We start from the raw sequence: 22,814 nt of genomic DNA, 5'->3' as shown, positions 1-22,814 counted from the left end.
ACAGAAACCAAATTCCTTTCCCCAGGCACTTCTCAGATGCAAACAAACTTCAGCAAGGTATTCTCCCAGGAAAGGTTGTCAAACATTTGGAGAAATGCTTAAGAATGGCATTTATTCAGCATAGCTCATCAAGCTGCTCTGAAGAATGTAAGTACTAAGGACAGCTGGAGAAAGGTTAGAAAAGCAAGTTACATTGACTCCCTCACTTGTTCTTACAGTAGTCCCACATTTGATATTGCATAGAGCTCTGTGATTGGAGTTGGCATGCTCCCTTCCTCTGTCCTGCTTCACTCCACCTCTCACAGACATATACACACCACCTTAATTCCTTCAACAGCAATAACGAAAAAAAACAGCACGGTTCCTTCTCCCTGCTCTGTAATAATGAAAAACAGCACAACGAGACAAAGCAATGAATACAGAGAGCTCCCCTGTTCCCCTTCCCACAATGCCTCTAGAGTGCTGAGCTGGGGGCTAGCACCTGCTCACTTGATTAAAGTGCTTCCTGCTCTTGAGATTGCTTTTATTTATTTATTTATTTATTTATTTATTTTTGCCAAAAGATTGGGTGGAGTTCTGTTTTATTTCTTCCCCTCTTTAGGGCATGCTTATTTATTTTTGCCCATTCTGAAAGCCATGAATCACACTTTGATTTACAACCTGTCCCAGGATAGACAGGCCACCCTAATGACAGAGCAGACTGCAAGGGTAATTAATACTCACCAGACATGCAACTGTATTGTTAGTGAGCAATATGTGCGTATGTGTGTGTGTGTGAGCACTGTCAACCGGAGAAGAAGAGGCAGAGACAATATTCACATATGCATGGCCCTCAGCACTCTGCTACCCCATAGCCATAGCTATTAACAAGGTGGGGACACCCAACCAAAATTCCCATCTTGGGAAGCAAAGCTGGAAAGGGATGGGAGTCATGGTAAGATGAGGCAAGTGCAGGGAGCCGGGGGCTGGGTCACCAAGGGATACAGGAGGGAGGCTGGTGCAGTGCATTGATTGGGGATGCTGCAATGGAGAGAAGTCAGGAGGGTGATGAATCACCCCTGCTTAAAACAAACAAAAAACAGGCAGCTTGCCAGGAGCAGCTTAGGCCAGTTTCATTAAAACTCTTCATTCATCATGCTGAAATGAGGCGGTGTTTGTTATTGCAGTGGTGGTGTGCTGGTGCAGCAGCTATTATGAGAGTGGGTGGCAATACAGGGAGGGGGCAGTGGGAGGAGATGGGAAGGTAATGAAGGATGGATGCAACTGGGAGGCGACAGGGCTCAGGTGTCACTTACTATTCGCTGAAGGGACTAAAAATCACCCTCTATATCTCCTGCATGGAACTGGGCTGATAAAACTTCACATCTAACCAGCAAACACCCCTTGATGAGAGAGGATTCCCTACTTTCAGGCGTATTTATTCCCCTTATTAGACCAAATAATGGCACCACAACATGCTGGGGCTTGCTGTGGTGTCAGGCCCACTGCAGCCATGAATCAATGTAATTTCACCTCAGGAAATCCTAACAGCGTGATGCTCAAATAAAAGCACTGCACCTGCCTGGATAGGTTGCATCTCTTCAGCCTTTTGCAGCTCTGCACTCTGTGTTAGAGCCTCGTCTCCCTGTCCATGCACCCAGAAACACACAGAAAGGAGAAACCAGCAGGGGTGGGAACTGCTCTGCTACATAGCTGAGACTACCCCACTGCCATGTTTACTTCTACTTTCCACTTCACTGTATTATTTGGACAGCTCTGGGGATACAGCCTTGCCAATGCAAAGCAGAGGCTACCTTGCACTAGCAGGAACTAATGAGGGCATGACACTATCAGCTGAGTGACTTTCTCAGTGACCTTAATACTAGGGTGAAACTTCCTAGAAAGATGCAGTCTTCCTTCCCACCCACATCCAAACAAGCCTCACTCTGAACTTTGCTATCAGGCTCCCAGGCGCTGACCTGTTCACTCTGCTGCTGCATGCCTGGCATTGAGGCCAGCCTTTGATTTTAACGCCTCGTGACTGCAATTCCTCTGGAGAGATCAGGCTTCACGTAAGTGCACTTATTAAATGACAAGTAGACATTCATGTTGGCCTGTTCACAGGCAGGGCAAGGTCAGGGATGGCAGCTGTGTAATATCTACGTGCCTGTACTTACAAGGGAGGGGGAGAAAATGAGAGAGTTCATTTCGTTCTGATTTGTTTTATGAAGCAGCAAGAGACATTGCTTGTATAATCATAATAAAAATCCAGGAACACAACAACCTCATGGATTGAGATGGAGGAGAAAAATGTGTGAGTGGGTGACAGGGAACATTTGCACTACTTATTTATCTTCATGTCAACCAAAAAAAGAAAAAAAAAAAAGCCTTGGGGTGTGCACATGTATATGTCACCAGGCTGTGTCACCAGACTGGCTTGACATCACAGACCTTGGGTGCCCCAGTCTTAGCTCCTACCAAGATCAAGAGATTATACTCACTTTCATAGTGGGCTACCCTTACAGGAGAAAAAGCTTCATACATATCACAAAAAACCACCAGCAATCTCAACAGTAAGGAACAGCTGATTCTAGGGAGACATTTGAAACACAGAAATCGGTACCCATGCAAAGGAAGCCTTACATCCCTCTCTCTTATGGTGCTGGAGACAGAGTGCTAAATGTGCATCCATACCATGGCATTCACCCCAACATCTTCCTCACACCCCAGTTGTAGAAAGAGGTACAGTCTCATTAGAGATGTAAGAGAGAAGGTTGTACTAGTTACAACTGTCAGGCAGTGATGCTGTCAAGTGCTAACTACAGATAGGAAATGACCTACCCCTAGTCCATCTCAGTAGCTGCTAAGGGGTACTTTTGGTATGTCCTTTGGTGTCTGCAGCATACAGACTACAAACTAGGCTCACAGTTCTCACAGTTAAAAAAAAAAGAGTTCTCACAGGCTGTATTTTAAAGTATCTACCGCAGCAACAGCAGCTGCATAATGGTAATTAGGATTGGCCCAAGATTTTCTAAAGGAACATTTTCTGGGAGAAAATTCAAGTTGAACAGAAAAGGCATGTTTTGCAGGAAAATATCAATTTTGTTGAGATCTTCAAGGAAAATTTTCATGACAGCATCTCATTTGGATAAATCTGAAAAAATCTGCTTTTGTCTTATATGAATATAACACAAAGTGGAAGCTAAATGCTTCACTAAGGTTGAAACAACATATTTTTAGACTTTCATGAATGCTTCCAAGATTATAACTTTCCCCACCTTCTTCTCTCAGGTCAAGTGACATAAATTTTGAAATCTTAGATTTTTCAGAGATGAGAAACTGTTTTTCAATCACTTACAACATTCCTAAAAATATATTTTCTAGCATTTTTACAAACTTCCATCAAGTTTTCAGTCAACAGAGAAATGCGTTCTCTCAGCAACAAAGAAGGCACATCCACTCTTTTAGCGAAGGTAGCCCCAAATCCAGGCAGGCATCCCAACTGACTTAGCCTGGCTACCATCAACAGAGGGATCACAGTTTTGCAAGCTGATGTCTGAGTAGCTACCAACATATGTATTGCTCTTGTCTTTACAGATTAATGTCTATTATTTGATAGTGGATCTATCTAAAGATAGCTTAGCTTTGCCTTAGCTTTGCCTTAGCTTTGCCTTAGATTTGCAAATCATAACTCTCCACATAATTGCTATTACTCAATGCCAGAGCCAGGCCTCACACACCAAGACTCCTATCTCCCTGTTCTTTCTAACAAATAAAGCTTATTTGTTTCCCAGCTTACAAGTATAGGCATAGTTTTCCAGCTTCCACTGCCTCACTTCAGCTGATTAGTAACTCACCCACTAGAAAGTTTCTCCTAATACTTGACCTAAATATTCTCTATACTTTCCCTGTTGGCTAGTGAGAATAATTGGTCTCTCTCCTCTTTATAACATATCCCTTCATGTGTCAGTAGGCAGTTTTCACAGCTCCCTTCTGTCTTCTCTTCTCCAGACTTCAATGGCATTACACCAGGGATGAGGGTGTACTTTGGCCCAGTCGGGCCTGCCTCTCTCAGCATTCCCCTTAGAGGACTTCCTGTGCAGGAAAAATCTGTCAGGTTTTCTCCATTTAAATAGTGCACAGGCATTTTCTCCCTGCTCCTCTGATGTGTTTCCAGTACAGCTGTGTCTCGGCAAGCTGGAGTTAGACAGAATGATATTTGCCTATTTACATTGATTGTGGGACTGAAAGGTTCTAACAAACCCTATTCTAAAATCAATTTTTCTGACTTAAAGGGCCCCTGCTGTATTCCAGTAATGAGAATCAAATATCACATTTCACCAAAATCCCATTATACTGTCATGAATACCCCATCACACTGTCAAGAACCAGGCGATGGTTCTTTATGGTGTCTTCTTTATTGATGGCCAGTCTTCCTGCTTAGAGGTTCAGTCTGAGCAAGCTCTCAAGAGGCCTGAACCCTTCCCTGTGTTTCACTGAAGCTAGGCAGTGCCTTCTGAGCAGCACCCACCCAGGTAATGCCCTGCAGGGCAGGTCACCCTCCACCCCGGACTGAATGGGAACCGAGGATCCTTGTCATCTTTCAAGAGGCACCTATTGACTTGCAGGGTTAGGCTTCGAGTGCAAAACTTCAGAAGAGAGAGGCAATGTTTGTGGCTGTTTTCCCAGAGTCTAATGCGTATGCTCAGGAGCCAGGGTTGCTGCGTTCCCTCTCGGGCACTGGCCCATTGGGTCATCTTGGGCCACCATGGTTTTTTTGCCTCTCATTTTGCTCTGTGTCCAAATCAGTCCAGGGAAGTTAACGGAGCTCCTCTTCAATGCTTGGGTAATTGCTCCCAAAGACATTCAGGGAGATGCTAGTCCTAAGAATTAGAAATATTCATCATTTCCTTTTCAGATTTCTCTCTCACAGACCCCAAATTAAGGCTCAGACATTTTATCTTAAGCAGAGGGGGAAAGGGGAAAAACAGATACAAAATCTGAATCAAGACTTACTAAACCTTGTGAGTAATAACAACTCTTGAATCCAGATCCAGGAATAAATTTTACAAAGGGCACCTGTTTGTCTTCATTAAGAAATACAGTATAAATCTCTGATCACAGCACAAACTTAAGACACTTAAAAGCTAACTGTGGATCAAACGTTTTCAGATGAAGCCTTGTTTTACTAATTCAGATTACTTCCTGCTTTCTCCACATGGTCTCTCCCATCACTTTTCTAGGCTAACATAAGCATGTAAAGGAATCCTTCTGGGTTGTGTTCCCACCTTGCATTGCAAGGATAGGGTACTGCTATTTCTTCTACCCCTCTCCCAAGGAATCAGGAAGGCAGGGTCCTGCAACTGTGCCTCCTTCGATCAGTATCTTAGCCAGTGACCAAAGTGGGGCTCTGCTTTGCTGAAAATGGGGATTATGCAGCAGTTTTTATGAAAAGTTATGGATTGCAGAAAGCCTTGACAAGTTACCTTGTTTGGTAATAAAGGGCTCACCCTGGGAAATTCATTAACAAAGAAAAAAACCCTAAATGAAAACATGATAACTGCAAGAGTAAGTACGCCAATGCAAGGAAATTTAGAACTAAGCTGTGCCACTCAGCATGGTACAGCCTTCATTTAGATCATCATATCTTATTTCTTAAATAACAGGATATATAATGTCACCTACTTTTCTTGATAACTTCTGCAGCACGCAGAATGAGTGAGGCAATCTTCCCTGACTCCACAACTTATCTGTACAACCTTAATATTCTCCCAGTGTAGCTTTTTTTTCTCCTCTCCCCTCTCCTCTCCTCTCCTCTCCTCTCCTCTCCTCTCCTCTCCTCTCCTCTCCTCTCTTTTTTAAGAGAAGCATGATTATAAATGTAACAAAAGCAATAAATTGACATCTTTGAAGCCTATGGTTGAAATTTCCAAGGCTGCCTGAGGGGTTTACATAGACAACTCCCATTTATTGAATTGATAATTGCTAATCTCAACAAAAGCCCTTTCCTACCCCATGGACAGAGCATGGAAGGAGTGGTTTCTCTGCTCCCTACCCAAATAAACCCCCTTTGTTCTTATTTGGGGGAGTGAAGCGCCAACATGCTTTTCCATTTGTCATTGTTTTCTTGTGTAGTGGAAACACGTTTGTTTTTGTGGGGAGGGATGACAGTTCTAAGACAAGACCCAAACCAGAGTGACCATTTATCCATTTGGAAGGATGTCACTCAGTGCTAGTGACAGAGGTGATTTCAACAACCTGGATGGCCTGAAACATGGGGAAGTGGCCACCTTGGTGAGTCACCAAGCTCACTTAATATTCAAATAATATCAGGCAATTGTGCTAGAAGCAGTGGCATCTGCCCCCATGCAGATAAATATCCTTCCCTTACTTACTACTTGCAAACATGGGTTTCCAAATTTCCCCTGCCTAATAAATACAGTGTTTCTGTTCAGGTTTGTCACCTTGACACAACGAACATCTTGGGCCCACACTCACAGACCTACTGAAGTGCCTGCACAAATCATTTAGAAGTGGTGAAGAGGGAAAGAAAAGAAGAAATTGTGGCTGCCATTTATGGCAGATAACCAGCAAACTGGGGACTGCTCTATACAAAACTGGTCTTTTTGTTGGGACTGTTGGATGTGGTCAGACCCTGTTGTTCTCTCTTTCTGGCAGATCTGGCTAATTTGTTCTGCCCAGTGTCACCACATGGGATGCCCCCTGCTTCCTGGCTGGACCTCCCAGGCTGAGGAGGGACTATGGAATAAATTACCATGAGGTTTCACACTGAATCGGCTGGAGCCAGGCAGGACAAGACAAGAGATGCAGCAAGAGGCACACTAGTAAAAGATAACCTGGACTTGCAGGCCCAGCTGCTGCTGCCTGCCCTCCACTGAGGAGATGAGCATGTTATCTTCCAGCTACACATGCCTAACAGCCACTTACAGTGATCAGAGGGGAGATTTAGATGCGCACACACACAAAATAATACTTCCAGACTTTTCAAAATTTTAAATCAAATGCATCTATCTGCCCCCAGGAAAAGAAATAAAATGGGAGGAATTCACTGTGCTGCTACACATTTCCCTTCAAAGGTGTCCCACCTGTGGTCAGAGTGCTGAGCAGGGCTGTTCTCAGAGAGCTCTTCTTCGGCAGGGATGGCAAATGCATCTTCCTGGGGCTTTCTGCCCGAAATAGCAAAGGAGGAAAGGAGAGAGGGGATTCGCCCTGGATGTGAGACCCCTTTGAATCTATCCTGGGTGCAAATTTATGCCTGTCTCTCTCAGTTTTCTGTATTTTTCACACACCTGATACTACAGTATTGGCTTCACAGAGCACCAAGTGCCTATACAAAACCCATAACCGCCTCTTTCACCTGCAGCACAGACATGGTGCCCTGCAGAGCCTGGCACACCTCAGACCTCCACAGACCCATACCTCAAGGACCCAACACAGAGCACTGAAACCTTTATTTCTTCCTCTCCCTGACACTCACATTGCACCCCTCAGCCTTACATAAACACTCAGCCTCAAAAGGCGCAAAAGCACAGGCCGTTTCACTTGAATGAAGAGCCCTGGCTCCAGGGCCCTCTCTTCGCCTAAGCCTCACCTATAAAGCAGGAGATATTCCAGCTCCTCATCTCTCACCTCCTGCTGCCATTACATCACGGGGTGCGAGGGTATGGCTTCAAATAATGCATATAACATCTGCTTTAAACTAAAAAGCAGCAAGAAGCATCATGCTTTGGTAGCTTTTAGGCAGAACTTACCTGCAAATACAACAAACAATGTGTCTCTCTGCTCATTTGGGGTCTTTTGTTTCATAGCTGATTATTTAATTTCAAGTGCCCTAAGTGTCTTAGGCATTTATCACAAATGAATGAAGATGCAGCTCCTGTGTGTCAGGAATATACAAGCTCAATTCAACAGAATACAATGAGTGAAGGTCATAAACAACCAGGGGGATAAGCAGAGGAACGAGTGGGTGGTTAAAGGCACATCATTATTACTCGGCAAGGCCTGGACATAAAATAATGGATCTGTTCAGTTTGTTTTGGAGGGGCTTTATTAGCTCTTTCTCTTCCCAAAGGCAAAACAAGGAGGAAGAGTTCATCTGGTTGCCCTGACTGAGGCTCAGTGAGTGGCTTCCTGAACACACTTGGGCATGGTGTAGTAAGCAACATAAGATAGGACCCACAGAGGACAAAATAGAAAGGGATAACATCCAGGCACTGTGACAGGATCCCGAGGTGCCCAAGGTCCATGTTCAGTTGCCATTGACTCTACAATCAAGGGACAGAGAGAGGACAAGCACAAAGGGCTAAACCTAGACCTCTGTTTGCTGCAAAGCAGGGGGGTCTGCAAAGAGTGAGGAGACTGGGCAAAAGCCACAGGGCTTGCAAAATGAGGGCAAGGAGTCTGAGCTGGATTTGCTGTACTTGATTTGATTTGGTGTACTTGTCAAAATGCATGCAAGACAATGCAAATCCTTCCACCCCCCCCTTCAGTAGGCTCTGGATGCGTCCCTAGTCAATCCTGACGCTCATCCTGAATTTCCTTTATCACTGGACCTTAAGCGAGGCTCCAGATGAGTCACCTGTGTCCAGCTCCTTCTGCAATGGAGTGGCACAGCCCCTGCTTACTGAATAATCCATGATCTGCAGCCACAGACATTTGTTAAGCAAACAGGCCTCCTACTTCTCTATGTTTACTTTCTCTGAATCTCTATGGTTATTTTGCTGTGAACATTACAGTTTCCAGCTGTACATTTTGGTTCTTATCACATAAAAAAAGGAAAGAGAAAAAAAATAATTTCCAAAACATTTTTGTCTAAATTTGCCTGCCAGTCACATTTTTCAACTCAAAAAGCTCTCTGGCACAGCACTAGAAAAGCTATAAGCTGCAGAGCTACATTATTCAGTTTCCTCCATCTCTAAATGCAATATTTAACTTCTTGGCAATAATGTCAGGGACCTAATCCAATAGAAATGCAGAGAAACAAAGGAAACCAAAATTTCAGAACAGCTCAAATTGGTCTTCAGTGCTTACTTTATAGAAACTGCAAATTAAAAAAAAAAAAGGTCTTGTGCGTAATATTATTGGTTTAAAGGTGGCACAGCAGGCACACGCTTGTGGAAGCAAATCTAGAACCCCCCTTTCTTTTGTTTCTAGTAGGAAATCTTTAACCACAGGAGCCAAAGAAAAACTCCCCTAGCTGCTGCTTGTCCCCTCTATGATCCAACACCACTCACCTCCTGGGCAGGTTAAAAGCTACATGTCTGGAAGGGAAATTTACTGAATGACCAATCTCATTTACATGCCCCACTACTCAGCTTCCCTAGGGTAATATGAATTTCTTCTTCACAGGTGTCTGTGAGACTGACTTATCCAAAATGCATGTCCCCATGGGTGAAATATCATGAACATAAACCACCCATCCCCAACACAGTCCCCTTGTTGTGTTTCCACCTGAATCCATCTTGTACTTAGCCTTAGTCCTCCTGATATTCATTCATTCTTGCTGCAAGATCACCGGGGTAGGAACTTTGCTTTATTTTATAGATGTAAAATGCCCATAAGGAATAACAAGAAGGAGAATCAATGTTTATAGTTTACAAGGTGCCTTGAAATTCTGAGATTAAAGGTCCTTCTCGCTATTATTCTAAAGTACGCTCTTAAATAAATACCTGCTATTCTCAGATACCAGAATATGTCCCTTTTCCTCCATTATTATTATTACTCTAAAAATGTTAAATGGCCCTTCATTTTCTTCAAGGATCAAAAGAGCTCATGACAAATACCAATTTGTTCCTGAGACTGAGGAGCAAACTGAAGTGCAGAAAAGCCAAGTACACACAAGCTAGTGGCTGAGACACCAAAATAGATGCCCCTGATCCCACCCGCACTGCCTCAACTATTCTGCTTCATCACTGCACAAGAAGCACACAATAAAGGAGGAGTGGCAAAGCTTTGAAAGTGCAAAGAATGAGACTGATTGGAGAAAGGGTGAGAAGATTTGCTCAAGGGTGAAGCGTTTTAGGACAGATGATGCCACAAAGCAGAGATTTCTGTGATACAAAGTGTGCCCGCATTTGCCCAGTCACTCTGGAGGGGAGGGGAGACATCTCCCTGGCTGATACTTAGCAGCTCAGAGGTTATATATTTCCAACATTTTTATATTCTCAGGCCTTTAAGATCATAAAATATGCTCTGTACTGAATGGCATAATGGTTAGACGTCTTGGGTTTTAGGGGGTGGGGTTTAATAATAATAAAAAAAATAAAATCCACCAACTGAACAAGTCCAAAGTAACCTGACTACTCAACAATAAAGGTTTTTAGAAATGGACCGCAGTCACTTGATATAGGAGGATCCAAAGAGACAGCAATAGACCAAATATAGCTTTAATACAACAGTCTCTAGCCACCAGCTTTTGGTGAAATATTTAACAGCTTTGAGGCAGTACCTGGCAAAGCTCCTAACCCCTAACAACCAGCAAATCTGTCGGAGATGCTTGCCAGTTCAGAGCTCCTCACAGATTTGGTCCCCGAGCAAGACACTTCTGCGGCATAGAGACTGCTGCAAAGGACAAATCTTATAAAATCCAAACTGGCAAGAACCCTCCTGGGATTCCTTCTAGATACCAAAATGCAATCTCAATTCACAGAGCTTTACCATTTGAATACACAGGCAGAGCAGTTCAAACCACCTTTTTCTCACCAGTGCTGGTGGGATGGTGAAGGAGAATTTAATTGGAAACCATTCAAAATACCTTAGCAAAGAAACCTGCTCAGCAGGTTCCTAAAGTTTTAGCTGTGTGGGCTACCACATTACTTTCCAGATGCTGGATTGGTCCAGTTCAGGACCCAGGGAACAGAAGGCAGAAATAGGGCCCAACACATGATATCCATACACAAATCTAACCAGAGTTTTTCAGAGTATCCAGAGAGGTCAGGGCCAGCACTCCAGTTCAAGCCGATGCCAGTAAGATACCAGAAAAACAACGGAGCAAAATGGAAACGATGAGGTTGCTCATTAGCATTAGCACCCCGTATGCTGGTGCAGAGGGAACCTGCTGGGGTTGCTGCCTGGTGGGCAGTGCAGGATGTTACACACGTGGATGCAACATGCTGCCCAAAGATTCAGGAGCTCTAGCACAAGTGCAAAGACAGAGTGATCACAAAACTGCATCGTGCAAAACCTTACGGAGTTCCCTGCTCTGTGCTATGGCACCCTTTTCTCCCTGGGAGCACAGTGAGCACCCACACATAATAATTCCTGAAGCAGCAGGAGAAGCTGAGGGACAGAAGGGCCAGGCCACGGAAAGGTAGGATGGCAGGGAAAGTTGCAGGCAGAGAAAGTGGCTAAACATCTCTTTGAGGACTTGGGAATCCCACAAGCTGCTCAGCCAGCACCAGCTCCGAATATACAGGGATCGGCACAGCAGTGAGTATCCAGGCACGACTTTGACCCCAGCCCCCGGGGGTTGCTTCACAAGCAGCTTTAATTCAGCAGGGCTGCCTGCAAGGAGGCCACAGGCCCCCCACATCCCAGCCCCAGCACCGCAGAGGCAAAAGGGCGCTGCTCTGAGTCCTTGCTCTCGCGACGCAAATGCCAAGGGAAGCGGTGCCTCACGTCCCCATTTGTCACTGGGCCCGGCATTAATAGAATGTTTAAAAGCCATGATGTCATCGCTATTAATCAGGGCCCCGCTGGGCCACGCTCCGGTGCTGCATATTAATCACCAGCAGCCCCGGGACTCGCTTATCTGCAGAGGCTAAGTTTAGATCCATAAAACATGATTTATTTTTAAAAGTAGCATTATTAAAGATGAGTTACAGCCTCATTCACACTCTCGCTGGAGTCTCCTTAGGAAAGGGTTGGTATTTTGCAGTTGATACTCAAACCATTCTTATTATTTTGCGCTGAGAAAGCTGTCAGGTGTGATACCAGCCCTCAAATGTCTTGGATCGTTCCCCTACAAATCAGAATCATCCCATGATGAAGCCCCAGCAGAGTCAGAGCTAGGAAAAAAGCTCCCAGCTGAATCGGTTTCAACTACAGATGGGAGAGGGCTAACACCTCAGAAGGGAGAGCAGATGATGCGGAAGGGCTGGTTCGATTCAGACCCGCATGCTGCAGCAATGGTAACAAATGGCAGTGTTCCACCACAAATGCCTGGGTATGGCCTCTGCCAAAGGGTGAGCTCTTTGAATACGGGCTCCTACTCCGAATCCAGCATTTTAACTTATTTTCTGTGCTCTGCAAAGTGCTTCTGTTGGACCAACAGTCAGCATGATTGACCTGCACAAATGAATTTCTAAGAGCCTGTCTACACTCCAATTTATATGAGTTTAACTACAGACATTTTAACAATCAGTTTAGGTCTAGTGCAATCTATACACAGGAACTATACTGCTTTAATAAAGTCAGTTTCTAAAACAATTTTCTAAATTTGATTTGACTCCTTGTGCATCTGCTCTTTCTTTTGATTAAAGAGGTTCTGGTGTCAATTTAGCGTGCACTGGTTACATCTAAATGGGGCCCCCCCAACCCAAAATAAGAGTCTCCATCAACCTGTTCCAACAATTCAATTAAATCAGCCTAAGCCAGTCTAGTTGAAAACAGTGCAAACCCAGTGTGTGGGGGGCCAGCCTAAAAGAAAAAAATGATCTGGCAGACAACAGATGGATGAAAAACTCAGTGGCACAAGACACAGAGCGCTCATTTGGTACATGAGGGGAATTGCTTGTTTAATAGCCACAACAATCATCAGCAATGAATGTGACCTCCTCTTTCCACGGGAACTGCTGGGTGATACCAGGTCCCCATGAGGCTGTAGGAGTCCCGTCGGGGCCCATGTCGTTGCCACGCTGCCTGGTCCCCGTGGGTAAGCTGCTGTCAGGGGAGAGGAGCCAAGACCAGCCCCACTCACCTATGCTGAGAAGTGCCTGAACCTTGATATTGCTAAAGGTGCCTTCCCCACAGACAGTGTCCTCCTGCTCTCATCACCACAGGGTGTGAGGGCTGAGACATTTGACAACTTCATTGCTCCTAAGCTAGTTACCCTGCTTCTTGACCTGCCTTCTGGGCCACACTGTCACCTCAGGCAGGACTGCATAGTGAAGCTTATCTGAATGAGCACATTCCTTCTTACTCATATGCAGAGAGAGAGAGGAGAGAGAAGTAACATTACGATCAGTCATATTGACAAGCCTTGGGATACCATACGACAGCAGCAAGGGGAATCGGTAGATCAGGATATTCATCAAAGTGCTTAAACATGAAGCTGGCTGGCTATTAATTGTATCTCAAAGAAACCAAAGTTTGGCCTGCCAGTCTATAGTCAGTGGAGAAACAATCCCTACTACTCAGCCACTCATTCAACCTTTACCTCTCCCTTCATGTCAGGCTTTTGATAAGCATAATCTCACACACAGCTCTTTTCCATTGCCTGCCCACGAATTCCCTGAGCCTGGATATCCTGACTTTCCATGCTGGATTTCCAAATGGACCTTCTGAAATGTAGGGTGCAGAGGTGAGCAGGACTTAAGCAGTCCTACTGCGGAGGGCTCATGCAGCCCCACGTGCTGATAGCAGGGCCGGGGGAGGAGGAGAAGTCTTCCAGAACATCTTAAATGACAAGGTTAAGTTGCAACTGCCTGTTACCTGTACCTAATGTAATGAGCCTACACGCCGCAGATAACAAACACAATTACCATGCAATTTAGCAGCACATCCCTTTGGGAGGCAGGACCGGAACGTGGTCCTTCCACCTCAGAATTACCAGAGCTGAGCTCACCGGCACTTACTCTGACTGACAGAGCTATGCTTTTCCACAGTGTCTTTACAAGGTTCAAATGAGGGAAGCAGGGGCATTAAATTTAAACAGATATGGTGAATATGATATGTTGTTTTGGGGGGTTTTTTTAGTTCACTGTCTTTTGTGATCCAAGGCAAAGGAAGGAGAATGCGAGGAAAAGGGTGCAAGGAGACTAGATCCAAGCCTCCAAAACTCTGCTTTTTCACCTGGTGGGAGAAGACTTGAATGTCTACCCCTGGCCACCCCAGACAGACTGGTCTTGGCAGTGACAGGAATGGAAGTAATGACAGCTCCAGAGCTGCTACTTGGACACAAGAAATGGAACCAGCACCTATCCCATTTGGTTTGATTAGACAGCTCTTACACAGGGCAAGCATGGGGCTTTGGCTCAGCTTTCCCAATGGCAATCTCCAAATGAACATCACTGCTTATCTCCGCTTCCACCTGTTCATGACACTGATGCCCTCTATGGGGAGGGCTTTATGTGGGACTTACGAAAAAGAAGGCACTCTTTCTGTCATCCACTTCTGCATATCTCCTCTTTCCAGTTCAAATCAACTGTGAACCATGTTATTTAAATCTATTTTATTGTATTTGGCTCTTCACGTTCCTCTGCCTATTAGGCTGGCAGCATAAGCTCAGCAGCATTTGCACTTCAGCATCAGAATTTCTGCTGTGAAGTATGACTGTCATCCACTTGCCTGGACATGATGTTCCTAAAAAAAGCCTCATCCTTGTTTTCTTACTCTTTTAACAAAACAGGCAGTTTCTCTCCCTGAACCTTGATCACTGAATTCCTTTCTCAGATCTTCACAACTACGCTGTCAGTCGTCTTCTCTCTACATAAAATATTAGTACTAAAATTCTTCCTTGCTAAACCATCATCCACCATCAAAACTACCACTGAACTCCTTCTTCTGCAGGTCCCTGAAGGTCAGTGGAAAGGCATTCACTTGCTCCACATGCATATTTGGTCTCCTGTGATTAATGGTTTAGCCACAGTCTGTCACTAACAGCGAATGCTCACAGCCGGCTGGGGAACCAGATGAGGACATGGAAGTTGTGAGTAATGAAACCCCAGCAGTATTCCCTACTCATAACAAAAGCATGCCTACAAGGGAAAATCCCACCTCTGACAGAGATAAATAACTTATCTCCTCTGCAGCAGATTCATCCCACAAGCTGGAGGAATTTACTCTTCCTCATATTCAGAAGTCTCTGCATAAGACACAGAAATCCTAGGTTTGGTGTGTGCCTATACTGACAGTACAACGAAGCCATCCCAAGCCATGCAGACCTGCAGCAGCATGAATGTGACCTTCCTGCCTCCCTCACCTTGTACCTCTTCTATGATCCAACATGTCTGACATCCACAACTCCTAAAACACCTGTACCACACAGACAGAGGTAAAGGCAGACCAGTGGCAGTCCTTCCCTTAGCATGGAGGGAAGCTTTTGGGGCTGAGGACACTTCTGGGGGATATGTCCTGCTGATGCTGCCTGCAGTCTCTCGGACTCTCCAAGCAAACAAAAAAGACTGCATGTCCCTGCCTCTCCAACTGTTATGAGGGGGAACTGAGACTTCATTATCTTGTGGAATCAGTGATGAAAAGCAGTATCTCTGCATATCCCAGGGCTCCAGAGCACAGTAAAGACCAGAGCTTTGTTAACTGTTTATTATTAAGATCTAAAAATCAGTTGTGTGTCTGTGTAACTCCTGTTCTCGATTGATGAGAAGAGGGCCCTGAGGGAAGGGAAAACATTTTCCAAGGAAGAAGCTTTTAACATCAGAAAGCAGGAAACCAAACAGCACTCCTCAAGCTCTTCCTTGCATGCTTAGTGCACTGCTTGCGCTGTGACAGAGCTGTGGAAGGAGCAGGCCACCGAGCTGGAAGACATACAGCAGCACTAGTGAGTGGAGAGGAGGAACGCTTACAACCATCTTAGCTTGCTGCAGTAAATCCACTATTAGATCCCCTCCCCACCCAAACTGCAGAGGAAACAATCATGGAAACCAACTCCATACCAAAATTTGAATCATCTAATAACAGTTCAGTCTTTCTTGGGAGAGGACTTCCTGTGAAGCTCTGCTTGGTGTCTGGTCACAGAAGCTGGACTGGAGGTTGAGAATAGCCAGCTCCTTAGCATCTGCTTTTTTGTGGCGTGTGCCTTGTCAGGGGCAAAGACAATGTTTCTGTCCCCCAGTCACATAACCCATGAGACAAGAACAGATGGGCTCTTTCTTGAATGTTTTTGGCACAGTTTTTTTTACCATGTGGCCTCCTGAACTGTCATTTCTGTGTCTGGGCAAAACAACTACAAAATAATCTCTTTCTGATTTGATAATGATTTAAATACTCACTCTGTGCAAGCAGAAATGACTACTGCTAGCCTAAGTGAACTGAAAATCTTGCTTGTGTGTAATCATCAACAAGAACCTACAACTTCTTTTGGCTCCAAAAGCAGCTTCAGTTTACCCAAGCTGTTCTGTTTTCCTGTCTCTGATGATGTTTATTTCTTCTCAAAATCAAAAGGTCAGACTGGAAGGGTCTGTGCTGTACCCAGAAGGTATAGTCACAGCACGAGCTGGAATACCTAACAAGGAGGCCAAGTCACCACTGTTCCCAGTCTCCTGCTGGCATCCGTGGCAGATCCAGTGTGTTCTGAGCTCCACAAAGGCATGTGTGCACAACTTGCAGTGGGGGCACAGAGTAATGCAGAAGTGCCAGCTACGTTCTGCAGTGGGTAAAGGGATCTCAGTGGATTTTATAATGTATTGCATTGTATTTTGATGGATTCTCTTGCTCAAATGGATTTAATAGCTTCTCTAGCTCACCTCTAGAACCTGGATTTACAGACTCCAGCACTGTCTGTGCTGCCCAGTGTTACCACACAGATGGCCACCAAGCTGTAATTAAGCTTTGACCACAAAACAGAAGTGCTTTACTATGCTGCAAAGTCCTTCCAAGAATAAGGTCCCAATTGGGTGAAAGTATTCTTTAGTTCCATGACAGCATCGAATCAGGGGAGCTTTGCAGTGTAGGGCTGAATGATGGAAAACATGTATACCCATGATTGCTTTCTTGCCAAGGCACAAACCAGGAAAACATGGTAGTAATAGACCCAGCAGAAGGACCAGGTCAGAGGGAGCTATAAGAGCTGGAAGGATTCTTTCCTAGTCCTCACCTCACCCCATATGTGAATGAAAGCAATTCTTTTCTTTATATATTTTCCTTTGGTACCCGGTTGCATCTCTTTAGAAGGTAGATCTAATGAAAACACAGGAGGGTCTGTTCTTCGTGACCATGAGGTTAATAAGAGCGGAACACAGCAGCAGCAGGACCTGCAGGAAGAATAATTCCTTTTAAAGCTGGAGATAGGAAGCCCACAGGTGGTAAGTGTGACATTTCAGCACGGAGGAGTCCAGCTTAATTACCTACGATTCAAAGGAAGGAAGTTATACATTAAGGCAGGCAAAAAGAAAGGGGGGTGTGAGGGGGATGGATGGATGGACTTTGACTGCTCAAGAAGATTTAACATCATTAACTCTCTGGCTTCCAAGAACGTTACTGACTTTTCACTGGCCAAATATCAATATAGATAATTGCATTCATGTTACCTACAGCTCAATGAGAAATTGTCTTTTTCTCATTGCCTCCACTGTAATTCAGCACAAAAGTACACAGCATCACCAAGCAGAGTGGTTCTACTTCATTTGTAGGTAAAACAATTCCTGTGTGCATTAAATTTGGCTCAGCAGGATACACAGATGATACCAAGGGGCTGCAGCTACTGTTATTCAAGTGGCATTCAGTTCTGGCACGCTGACAGGGACAGAGTCCACAGGTGTTAAGTGCCTGAAAGTTATTTGGCAGAGCTTGTATGACTGGGTAGTGCTGGTATGCATAATATCTGGCCAACTGAAAATCTGAGTCACCTACTCACAAGTATTTGTGTGTACAGCAGACAGACATATGGTTTATAGCAAACTAGGGAAAAGACACTGCCACACACTCATTTCTTCATCTTTCCCAGGATTCTCTAATGCATTCTCAGTCGAGACGGACCCACGCCAAACTTTCTTTCCAATACACCACTAAAAAGGCTATATTCTGACAGCTGTTGTTATTGCCTTAATCTCAGCCCTATTGCTCATGCCTGATAAAATGAGTTACTGGTGGCCATCTCTCAGTTACCAGGCTCCCAAAGTCAGACATACCGAGACAACCAAGAGCTTGGCTCGCTTGTACATTTTCTTCTACTGCAGAATCAGCGTAAGAGTCTCCCACATTCCCTGTCTCCTTGTCTGAAGTCTACTGTCATATCTTCAGTTGCACCAATAGAAGTGTCTGTGGAGCCATATGCTAAAACAAATACAGTTAGTTAAAAAAAAAAAAAAAAAAAGCACCATTTCCCCAAGCTGAGTGATAGCAGCAGTCCACCAGCACTCCAGTTCACACAGCTGAAAGTGCAGTGCCACAAGGACATCTCCTTCCACCGGTCTGCTCCCAACAGAACAGCAGCCAAGCACCATTGCCCAACCTGGGCTTAGTCTACAAAGTCGTTTTGTTTTCTGTATTACAGACAGTGGGAGAGAAGACACAGGAAGAAAATCAACGTCCACATATGGATGGCAGAGAAAGCAAAACATCTGTGCAGTCATCTAATGCCTTCCAGGGCATCACTTGGGCTGAATTCCCTCTGAGATGGGATGCTTGACTAGCAGAGGACAGCAAATGGCCTCACTCCATCTATGTTCCTGCCACTGGGCACAATGAGAGGTGAACCTGCAGAAAGAGCCATTGTATATCCTCTATGCTCATAGCATACAGCTCTCCAGCCTCACCAGGATAAACAGTCACCACCTGCAAGTCGCCAAGAGTCGAAACTGATCAAATCTGTTTCCTTTGCTCTAGCACCACTATAGTAATGGCTGTTTCTGCTTGTGCCTGCTCAAGCACCTCCTCCCACCAGCACCTCCCGGCTACTGTGACCAGGGCTGCAACTGCTAAGAGATCACTTTGGCACCCTTCCCCCATGTCACTGTATTTCATGGCTGGTAAACACACCTGTGACCAGTGCGATCAGGTGATCTCATGGACAGAGTGGCACCAGTGCTGAAACTCCAGTCCCAGATGTTATCGATATGAGTCCTAGTGCAGAGACGACACACATATGCATTTGGGAGCACTCAGGAGAGACGCTTTTCCTTAGACCTGAAGCATGAAGCTACGTCCACAACATTAAGAGGGAGAAGGTCTAGAGGGCTTATGGTTATTTTGCCTTTAGAGAACCCTCTCCCTTTGCACCCATTCTAGAAGCAAGATGATTTAGGGAAATTTCAAATGGAAAATTTTCAGAAGCTGACATCTCTGAGGCAACTGAGGACTGAAACCTCTCATGTCTGAACACCCTCCTACCTCATTCTATATGCATTGGTCACAGGTGATTCAAGTGGCAGATGGCAGATCTGGAAGGGCAAAAACCTTCAGGAGGGTTTCCACTGCAATTTTATTATGGAGAGGTTGGAGTCTCTTCATAGCTGAGGTTGTAACCAGTTTCCACTCTAAGCTTTGACTTAATAACTCTTCATACGCATTCTTCTAACTTCAGCTCATAATTGGTACTGAAGCTAAAAAGATTTTTTCTCCCTTTTCTCTGCCTCACCGCAATTTGAAGAATTTGGACCTGCAATCCAAAGATCTAGGCAATGCCAGACTGAATCTTTGTCAGATGAAATATTTCCTTAGCTTTTTTCACCTGAGAACAGAAAACAAAGCAAAAACACAGGAGGTTTTTTTCATCTCCCCAAATTACTCAAAATTCAAATCTCTCTCAAAACGTATGCATAGGCAACAGTTGCAGAAAATAAGGTGCAATTCAGAGAGTCATAAACAACGAACATATTTAGCTGTAATAAACTAAGCATATATGTAGTTGGCATTCTGGCAGCTAACACTAGCTGGAAAACCTCCCAAAAAGTAAAACCGTGTGATCAGGGAGTTTTTCTGGATTTAGAAAAAATGAAAATCTCCTAAAACACAAACTCTATTCCACTGAAAACACAGAAAATTATCAAGACATTTTCCACTTGCTCTACAGGCAGCGAATTACTGCATACAGAAAACATGAAATTCTCCCTATGCTGTACTAAAGCAGATTAGACTTTCCATTACTTTGGCCATGTTTTTTATTTCTAGAGGTTAAAATTTTGGCCCCAATTATATGTGGAGCCTAGTATTTTTGCTGTTTGCATAAACCTCATGTCTGCACTGGATTCAATATAAAATACAATCCAGCCATTTAGTCTTTCCTACAAAAGTACCAAAAAAAAAAAAAGAAGAAAAAGAAAAATCTATGCCTGTAAATTATAAATCTTACAATTTTTCATATTGATAGCTGTTTTCAAATTTCTGCAGGCCAATTAACAAATCATTTTAAAAAATCATTAGGCAGAAATTGAGTGCATTTTTTGTAGTGGGGAACATCATGTAGCAAAGAGCTGGGTATCTCCGGTGCCTGACAGGAGCTCTATGAAGCCTCTCAGGTACTTTATTTCTTGGCCTGAGAGTAATTTCATTCTCCCACCCAGGGAAGACTCAGAAGAGCAATGGAGACCTGCTCAGGCTGCTCAAGCTGCAGACTCGCAGGGCAGGGTAAGGGAGTGGCGCAGCCAGCAGGCAGAAATCCAAAGGTATCTGCAGTGGAAAGATGAAGGGACACAGAGGGTCCTGAAGGAGATTATGGATTAGCCTGTACAGAGTACAAGCAGAAATACAGGCCCACATAAATTATAGCAGGCACAAGCTTTATTAATTTGAATTCAATGATTACTATGGCCTGGATCTGTGAATACTTACGCATGTCTAATATGAGTCAGAAATACTTCTTCCCATGCCAGTAAGACTCCACAAACTTCATATGACATTTGTATGTAAATGAGTAGAGAAACCTGTGGTTGCTGCTCTTAAACTTCCCTTCGCAGACATCTAATTGTCTATGAATAAATAAGATAAAAGGAAAGCAGACAGATCATTGAATGAGCTCTGGCAAAGTAAGAGCTGCCATATAAAACCCCTTGTTGCCTATTCCAAAATATCTTTAATTCTGCCTCCCTAGTGGCCAATGACCATCCATTTCAGAAAGACACACTTAAAGCAACCACAACCAGACATTTAAAGAATCATTGTCTACAAGGCAACATGGGATGCATTTACAAAATCCATGGGATGCATGATGTTTTGAAATCCTTCCCTCCTCTGAACAATTTAATCTGGCATGTAAGTAAAGTACTGGTCTGGTTTGATGAAATGGACACTCTGACCCTTTCTTTACACTTGAAGATTGATTGATTGTTTGTATCTGAACAATTATGCTTTAGCAAACAGTCAAAAAGAGGAACAAACCTTTGGCCACAATATTTAATTTCTCCTAGCAACATTTCACAGCTGTTACTTCCCTGTTTACTCAAAGGAACTCACATCTTGCTTTGTAAAATGCTTTACGTTTCCACCCTCATTTCCATACGCTGCTGTAGGTAAAAATCTATTTCCTTTGAGTTCCTTAATTGAAATACATCTAATTCCACAGGCGGTTTCCAAGATTTGTTTACAGCAGAACTAGCCACTTAAAAAGCAACAGTATATTTTAAAGGAACACATTTCCTTATTCATATTAGAAATAACTCCTCGGATTATTATTGGGAAGGGTATTTTGAAATGCATTCTGTCTTTTACCCTCTCTCTGTTGGCTTTTTGCACTCCTCTCAGCTTGGATGATGAAAACCAGTGCAGCCAGTTTCCTTTTTCTCTCCAGTCATTTTCAGTATGAGGTGACAGGAGAGCAGTTTTGTTTTAAGACAGTAACTTTTTAAAAAAACAAACTACTTAACAAGAATTATTTGCTCTTGACTTTTATGGAAAAAAAGAACAACCCTATTTTTTTCTCTTCCCTTTTAAACAAAACAAAAATTTGTCAGCCAAATATGAATTGACAGCACGCCTTTAAAAAGCAAACTAAAGCTCGCCCCAGCTGGGCACTCACCAGGCTGCTATATTTGTGTCTCACGTGCCAGGCCGATGTGCTCTTCAGCTTCCCTTGATCTGAACAGGCTTGCAGCTCTGTGTCTTCCCTTATCCCTCCGGCACACTTAAAGAGTACAAGCATGCTTTTTCTCTGCCTCCCACTCCGGATCAGCCCTCGCCCCGGTGCAATACAACTGCTCCAAGCCCCCGGGATCAACTCTGCCTCTGCTTCCCACTCCAGCCCCCAACTCTGACAAAGCTCAAGCCCATCCTCGCCCCAGACCTCCAGAGCTGTAAGAGAGCACTGCCATTGCCGCTCACCCTTCTAGAAATGCCTCCCAGAGAAAACTCACAGGCTTTATAGAGGTTTCCCAAATCAATCGCTCTTTACCTCAGCTGGCATAAGAAACAGAAAAATCTATAAGACGACTGAAAAGCATTTACAATTGTTTCTCTGACAGTGCTTCTTCAGCACAGTCAAACATTTTTGGGATGACCCTGCGTGGTAGCCAAGGATCCCAGCTCATAAACAGGCAATAGATCAGCTTTGTCTTTTGAGCAGCTAAATTTCCTCCTACCTGTTCTGACAATTAAAGTAGGCCCCTCTGCTATTAAAACATGCATTTCTGCTGCTGTGACCAGGATTCTTCCAGTTCTTAATTCTCCCTGAAGTCTCTCACTTGTGACAGGACAGACACTGGGTTAATTTAAAATGTCCCTGTCTCTGTTCCAATGCACAGAGACTTGAGATGCTTGCAAAAAGCTCCTAAACCTCTGCAGTCTGGAATTTTATGATAAATTATCACCAACTTCAATGTGCCTCAGAACACTGGACAACAAATTGCAGTTGTCCAGGAGCTGCTTCTTGAGAAGCTCAACTGTCCAGGGATGGGGCAAGCATAATCTGCAGTCTGAGCCTTTTAGGTTGGGTGGCATGACTTGGTATTAATTTCTGATGCATTTGTTCTTCTGGCAGAAGATATTTC

At 44.2% G+C, this 22,814-nt stretch overlaps 1 protein-coding gene across 1 annotated transcript in view; it reads right to left on the bottom strand.

Annotated features, from left to right (window-relative positions):
* The window catches only part of LSAMP (limbic system associated membrane protein), a 1,042,261-nt gene that overhangs the window by 797,420 nt on the left and 222,027 nt on the right, over window positions 1–22,814 (bottom strand). The gene's annotated exons all lie outside the window — the stretch shown is intronic.

Source organism: Apteryx rowi, unplaced genomic scaffold, assembly GCF_003343035.1.
Source record: "Apteryx rowi isolate R43461 unplaced genomic scaffold, aptRow1 scaffold_134, whole genome shotgun sequence".
Taxonomy (NCBI): domain Eukaryota; kingdom Metazoa; phylum Chordata; class Aves; order Apterygiformes; family Apterygidae; genus Apteryx; species Apteryx rowi.
This window is presented reverse-complemented; position numbering and strand designations above follow the sequence as displayed.